An 8,381-nucleotide genomic window follows, 5' to 3' on the forward strand; every position below is an offset into this window, starting at 1 on the left:
AAATCTGTTTGATTTGCACTATGGAAAAAGATGATCACAAACAATTAAGTAACCAATGAAGTCTTCTCCTCTTCATAATCTAAGAACTAAAATCAATTTTTAAAATGAGCACGCATTAACATCGAATCCTATGTTTTCAATATCTTGTCTCTTTTATCTAAAATAAAAAAATACCAATCATTGACTATTTCCAAATTGTACCAGAGTGGTACAAATTTGAAAATAATAATATTCTGTCGATACTAAATGTTCATTCATTTTATACAAATAATCAAAAGTGTTATCCCCATCGATAATATTTCATATACAAAGGTTTGTAAATCTGATCACAAAACATTACCTTTTGTCAATGCTTTGCTTACAATGATTTGAAAACTATCCATCCTTGTATCTCTTTAACAATTAAGCTATTAAACCAAGACTTCTTATGGCGGAGTTGAAATCATCCCTTCGTAAATTTTACGGACGTCATCACGAGTTAGTTGATCGTTATGGAATAATCGTTTCAAAGATGATGCCGGTTGTGTTCCTTATGTCGTTACTACAATACACTTCCCTTTTCATTATGAAGGTGATCTACCGAATTAGATGATTTACCGGGTTTGAAATAACATGAAGAACACGACGGGTGCCACATGTGGAGCAGAATCTGATTACACTTCCGTAGACCTGAGACCAACCCTCATGTTTTGTGTTGCCTAGTCTTTAATTTTATATGTTGTGTCTTTTTTACTATTATTTGTTTGCATTTTAAATATTTTTTTACCAATGGCGATGTCAGTTTGACTGTCCCTATTGTATCTTTTATGCCTCTTTTAAAGACATTTCGTTATTCTCTGGTTATGTCGGATAATTAAACACCTTCAACTTTTGAAGGCTGAAATTTCATCGGCTGATATTTATTAGAACTAAAATTAAAACGGATGGTTGTCAGATTGGTGAATTTTAATCAGATAAAAGGTTCAGAAACGTATACAATTGTTTTCTTATGTATTATACAAGTGTTATATCAAGATAGCAATGTGATACTTTTACGTTTTAGTTAATTCACAATTTCCAAAATTTGGGACGGATCAGAGCTAATCATTTTGTGATATATGCATCAGCGAATTTATACTCACTGCACGAATGCCTCTATATTTCGATTGTTATTTGTGTCGTTTAGTTGCGGTCTTACTGACGTATACGACTACTTTGACCTATACCTATGTTGTGTCATGTGTACTTTTGTTTTTCTGTTTATCTTTTTCATTTTTAGCCATGGCGTTGTCATTTTGTTTTAGATTTATGAGTTTGACTGTCCCTTTGGTATCTTTCGTCCCTCTTTTTGACCTATATTCAAATTTTAATAAGTTTAAATTTAAGATAATAAATCAATACATACCCAGCAGGGCAATCACATACACATAGGAATCCCCTACACTTTCCACCAATGCAGCCCTGCCTTACGTGGTCACAACAGAGGTGACAGGTTTTGTTGAACGGACATCCTCCCCATCTACATTTTATTTTGATCCCTTCGGTTTCGTTTATGGTAATGCCTGAAAGGATTAATTTACAAAATTTTCTATTATCCAGAAGTACACTAATAATTATTTTAGAAACAAAACATAATGCATAATTTTTAAATCACTATCAAGAACGAACTAGGAGTTAATCTTAAAATAAGCGATATCTGTCTTATACGATAGCGGATGACAAAAGTGTCCAAGCTGTATTCAAAATGCTGTATTTTTCTTTTTATATTAAGTGAATATTATAAGTGTAAAAAAAGATATAGTTCTCAAAGAGGGACGAAAGATAACAGATAGATAGTCAAACTCATATACGAAAATAATCTGACAACGCCATGTCTTAAAATTAATAAAAACACCAGACAGACAATAGTACACATGACACAACATATAAAACTAAAGAATAAGCAACAAGAACCCCAACCAAAACTGGAGGTGATATCACGTGCTCCGGAAAGGAAACAGATCCTGCTCCACATGTGGCACCCGTCGTGTTGCTCATATTATAACAGACGTTACTCAAATAAAATAGAGACCGAGTGCATCGACAAAGTAAGCATTTCTTGATATGGTTCATCACCAGTAGTAAGTAAAGCAAAAATAAAGAAACTTCCAAATGCTTGACATCAAAATCAAATGATTATTTAGGATAAATGACATATACAGGCTTACATGAAACGTCAAAAATCTTACCCAAAAGACAAATAAGTCTCATTGAAAAGGCAAAGAAAGACTCAACCAAAAGGCAAAGAAAGTCTTACCCGAAAAGCTAACAAAGTCCTACACAAAAGGCAAGAAAAATCTTACACGAAAGGCAAAGAAAGTCTTACATGTAAGACAAAGAACGTCTTACTCGAAATGCTAAGATAGTCTTACCCGAAAGGCAAATAAAGTCTTACCCGTAAGGCTAAATAAAGGCAACAGTAGTACCCGAAAGCTTAAATAAAGGCAACAGTAGTACCTGAAAGGCTAAATAATAGCAACGTAGTACCCGAAAGGCAAAACATGTCTTACATGTAAGACAAAGAACGTCTAACTCGAAAGTCTAAGAAAGTCTTACCAGAAAGGATAAGACATGCTTACCCGAAAGGCAAACGAACAGAATGATAACAGCAACACTTGTTTTCATGGTGTATATCTGAAATAAAAGTTTACTTTACATTGTAAAACAAAGACTCACAAAACCGAAGGACATTTACATCAACAGTTGTGAACAATAAATAAGAAAAAACACAGTATGAGTGATATTAATTCATTTGTTCATGTTGTAACTGACTTTAATTTATAAAAGATACATGTTTTAGTAATTAAATTAACTGTCTTACTTTAAATTTACGGTTTGTACTGAACAATTCAATTTAATGCGCAGTATGTATTATGTAAGAATTATGAACGCACTTTTTATGTAATAATTAAGCAATCTAAACAAATGTCATATCCATAGTCATTGATTAACTCCTGATACATTTACTGATAAAGCCATTTGCTTTATTAAATATGTTTGAAAACAAAAACTGATGAAGTATTTATAAAAATGAAGTTTGGAGAAAACGAAAACGACAAACGAGACGATTTTAATTTTGAAGTTATCAATTTCCCTCACCTAGTAATAGCAATATACCAACTTCACCTGCATACAGTATACACATTTGTAAAGTTATTTGGTAATCGAGAGCTTAAAGCACCTACTTAGATTTGTAAAACGTCACCAGTGTCTTCACAAAAAAACACGATGGTCTTGAAGTAAATATTTGCGTTATGACATTGTCTTTCATCTAAATAACGTTTTATAGTATTCCTTTTTTTAATATTACGTTTACTGCTAGTCTGCAGTTTACGGTATTATAAATTTGACATGACTCTGTACTTATGCATCACACAATTCTGTAACTGTTCTATAAGTTTTGTATTCTTATCATTTATTTTTGCTAGTGTGCTTTTTCGATGGTAGTAAGGTCGTCATATCGAGAGCTTTTAGTAAATTAATTTTGTCATAATTTGGTTAAGTTGGTCATGGATAAATTTCTGGAGCACCTGAGATCACCCCTAGTTTTTGGTGGGGTTCGTGTTGTTTATTCTTTAGTTTTCTGTGTTGTGTCATGTGTACTATTGTTTTTCTGTTTGTCCTTTTCATTTTTAGCCAGGTCGTTGTCAGTTTGTTTTATATTATGAGTTTGACTGTCCCTTTAGTATCTTTCGTCCCTCCTTTATTTAACTTCAAAAAACGATTGCCTCAGTTTTCTCCAAATAAGCAACAAAAGGCAAAATTAATGTTTAAACCTACATTGTAAGTCAAACTCTCTAAATTGGAATTGTTTTCTTAAGAAATTAACCCAGGATAACCAAGATATCCAAATAAGTATGGTTTGGTTAAGCGATTGACATGGTTAAGTTAAGAGTCGAGAAATTCATCATTTCTTTTTACATTTGTCATGGTTTAAATCAAAATTAATACATTTTTGTGAAACCTTAATATTGATAGTTTATTTGAATGCGATTGTAAAAAATTAAAGTAACACAATTTACTAAATAAACTCAATATAGATAGCAGGTCTAAATTATGTATATACGCCAGATGCGCGTTTCGTCTACAAAAGACTCATCAGTGACGATCGAACCCCAAAAAGTTATTGACTAAAGAGGGAAAAAGTCTATTGACCAAATTCGGTGGACGTAAGCGGCAAATAGGCCGGGCAGTTCGTACATTTATATACTTTTTACCCCATCTAAAGCATTGTTGGGTCATATGAAATATTTGGCGTTCATTGTTAACACTCTTAAATGCACAATTCCTGCCAGAATTTTATGGAACTTACATCATAAGTTAATATAAGCAATGAATAGGGCGAATTCAAAAATTAGTGCCGATCAATTAATATTTTGGACTGATTTGAAAATGAGAACCGAAAGAATATTGTTTTATTATCTGAAGCTGCGGTATACCTACCGGATAGCTCTAACGGACGCCGAACTAATGAAAAAAAGTTTTCCGTTAAAATTTTTTGTATCCATTGGGTGTCCGTTGGTAAACTGACCAAATAAAACGGACAATTACAGGATATGCAACGTAGGACAAACGGAAACTTACCGGACAGAGCGGATGTCAAATGAACATCCAACGGACGAGTATTATTTAAAACGAAACCTAACGAAAGCGTTCCGGATAAACAGGATGAACAAGATAAGCGGAAAATTAAACTGAGCGATGATTATAATACATATCTTTCGTGACTAAGCAAAGTTGCAGCCCACCTCCTTTGTCTTATCTTCTTATCCTTTCGACCACTAGTGGATTTATATTTGAAACATTTAAGTTCAGTCGGATCTGAATAATGGCTGCTTGATAGTTAAGACATACTCTTACTTTAAGATCCAAGCATGAGTAATAGACATTCATGACACTCTGACCGTTCTATAATTGTCATTTCTGAGTGACGCGAAAATTTCAATTGGCATTTATCCGTTTTGCCTTTGGTAGGTATCCATTATCCTTCCGTTCTTGTCCGTTTCCTATGGAACGCTACAGCTGTCTGATGTGGAACTCTGATATAACTTTATGCTGTTTTATTATTACTTAGTGATATTTTGTCTTTACTTAATAGTGTTTTGATATTACGTAATGATGTTTTAATATAACTAAATACGGAATAGTCATTACTAAATGATATGTCGATATTACACATTATGGTTTCGTATTGACTTGATATAGTTTTGTTATTATTCAATATGGTTTTGTCATTACTCGATTTGGTATTAACATTACTTGATGTGTATGTGACTTAATGTAATGTAGTTTTTTCATAACATGCTATGGTTTGGCTATTTCTTAATTATAATTTGTCTATTCTTTATATGGTTTTAACATTTCGTAATGAGGTTTGACAATTTTACACTACTTGATGTGTTTCTTTCATTATTTGATGTTGTTTCTTTCATTATTTGATGTTGTTTTGTCATTCTTTGATGTAGTCCTGTCATTCTTTGATGTGGGTATCCCATTAGTTGATGAGGTAAAACCACGTGACCAATTCTGGAAAGACTGCTCTATTTTTAGATAGATTTCCATGTTGTATGTGCCTTGAATGCGTGTGGCCATCCATCTAATTAGTTTTCAAATTAAAGTTCGTGTTACTGTTTGAGTTTAACTTTGAGTGAGTTTTCGAATTCAAGTCATGTTTAGAATTAAAGTTTTAGTTAGATGGATGGCCACACGCATTCAAGGCTTATATGATACAACATGGAAATCTATAGTAAAATAGAACAGGTTTTTCCGAATTGGTCACGTGTTTATACCTCATCACGTAATGGGACAACTACATTACGTAAAGTCACAAACACATCAAGTAATGTTTAAACCAATTTGACTCATGACACAACCATATTAAATAATGGTGAAACTTCATCGAGTAATGACAAAACTAGATCAAGTCAATACGAAACCATATCGTGTAATATCGAAATATCATTAAGTAATGACTATTCCATAAAGAGTTATATTAAAACATCATTACGTAATGTCAAAACCATATTGTGTAAAGACAAAATATCATTAAGTGATAATAAAATAACACTAGATGCATTCGAAATTTACATGAAATATTAGTTCCTTGCAATATTTACTTCAAAGACACTTTATAAGTATATCAATGAATATTAAATCAATAAATTAAAAAAAACATAACAATAAGAAAAAAACTAAATAAATAAATACGACTTTTAAATAAACACATTCTTTTATAAACAAATTAAAATGCAGCTAAAAAAATAATACTTACTGTAACGAGACACTATGAAGCTACAGAAACTTGCTGTCACGTTTATAAAAGCTTGTTATTACATATACACGAAGTAGGTCATCAATTAACTTTTTAGGTTTTTTTTTAAAGAAAAGTGACACAATTATTTAGGTGACTTTTTTTTACATGTTAATTATCTGCATGCATGCGAAGGTACAAATTGCACAGGAATTTATTTTACATTAGCATTTTACCTGGTTCAATTCTACAACTTCAAAAACATAACATCAAAGAGAAACCGATCAATGTCACTAAATGTCTGTCTATAATCGACATGTGATTGATTATTTTTCAATAAGCTATTGTACAGCGGCAAATTTGATAGAAAAAAAATCAACAATAGGTACATTAACACGAATTTTCGCTAGAGTACATAATATGAGTCAAGTGTAATAAAGGGGATTCTGAATTGTGACACATAAACATATTTGTTAAGAAAATGCAGAAATGGTGTCATGCGATCGGTAGCCTACGCACCCGACACGTATTTCCAAGTATTTCCAGATTCCTTAGACACCATACTCATCCAGATTCGGATTATACCTGGCTGGGTACTGTTATTTTTAAGTAATTTAGTATCTATAGTATCTTATTTAAAAGCAAGGATCCTTGTGTCTTAATTTTAATGCATATACATCTGTATAATTGCGTGAAAAACATACATATATTAACATATAAGAAGATGTGATATGAGTGCCAATGATACAACTCTCCATCAAAGTCAATATTTGTAAAAGTATACCATTATGGGCCAAAGTATGGTCTTCAACACGGATCCTTGGCTCACACCAAACAGCAAGTCATACATGTGTTTATTATCATATGTTTTTCCACTGATCCTAATTATTTACTTAAAAACAAATATGATAACCAGTAACAAATAACATTTACAGAATAACAGGCTCCTGATTTGAGTCAGGCACTTACATAACGTGGCAGGGCAAAAGTTTTTTTTTTCCGGCGGACCAAGTTGAACCCTCAAAAGACATATCTGAAAGTACCATCAGGAATATATTACCGTAGTCGTGTTTGTAAAAAAAAATTAGGAATTTTTGTTCCTCAGTGCTCTCCAACTTCGAACTTTATTTGGCCTTTTGATTTTTTTTTATTCGAGCGTCTCTGATGAATCTTTAGAAGACGAAACGCGCGTCTGGTGCAAATCTAAAATTTTAATCCTGGTATCTATGATAAATTTATTTACAAAAAGGTTGTTCAAAGCCAAAACAACTGACTATAATAAAGTTAACGGTACCAATTTTCTGGCACCAGATGGCATTTCAACAATACATGTCTCTTCAGTGATGCTCGTGGCCAAAATATCTGAAATCCAAAGCTTATAAAAAAGATGAAGAGCTATATATAAAAATCATGAATATAAGACTAGAAATATGTCTACAAGTATTATAATTTTTTTTTTACATTTGAATACACGTCTTGAAACTTTCAAAATATCGAATAATCATAAAAATGTAAGATATTAATTTTGCCGATATGTAGAGTCGTTATAGAGTTTTGTGACTGCAATCTTCAAAACAAACCTTATTTAGGGAGATCCTTCATATTCCAATATATTTTGTTTTGTCTTCTGGTGTCGCAGATAAGATCGCCATTGTTCATCTCCTAGACACATAACTTGTAATGTTTAGCAGTAAAATAATAGTTAGACAGAGCTAATAAGAGCTCATGGACATTTGAATAAAGGAAGAGTAGTGAGCAAATTTGTTGTGATGAATTTTAACTGTAAGATACAGGAGGCTTATCAATGACAACAGCTACCACACAACCCTATAGTTTTTCATCTGCTGTATTGTTGTAAAACAAAGAACCATGTTTATGTGTTTTTTCTTAATGGAGGTAGTTTATAGAAATAAAAAAAAGTAAACAACGGATCCCAAAAAAAACATATAAGTGTTTATCTTTAATAAATAAATTTTGTGTATTTACTGTCTTCTGATTGGTTAGAATTATTAGTTTTATTTTCAATGTTGTCAATTTTAATGGTGACACGCCCACTCTGACGTTGTGTATTCATACGCCAACATGTGTGTACGTTGTTATTGTCAAGGTAAAT

General features: G+C 32.1%; 1 long non-coding RNA gene across 1 annotated transcript; it reads right to left on the minus strand.

Annotated features, from left to right (window-relative positions):
* Positions 1-145: 145 nt before the first annotated feature.
* On the minus strand, positions 146-6,369 carry LOC134699103 (uncharacterized). Its single transcript, XR_010103525.1, has 4 exons — positions 6,290-6,369; positions 2,598-2,652; positions 1,385-1,541; positions 146-157 (listed from the first exon to the last, which is right to left on the minus strand). It is a non-coding gene; the product is annotated as an uncharacterized LOC134699103 (long non-coding RNA).
* Between the last annotated feature and the right edge of the window lie 2,012 nt (positions 6,370-8,381).

Source organism: Mytilus trossulus, unplaced genomic scaffold, assembly GCF_036588685.1.
Source record: "Mytilus trossulus isolate FHL-02 unplaced genomic scaffold, PNRI_Mtr1.1.1.hap1 h1tg000024l__unscaffolded, whole genome shotgun sequence".
Lineage (NCBI taxonomy): Eukaryota > Metazoa > Mollusca > Bivalvia > Mytilida > Mytilidae > Mytilus > Mytilus trossulus.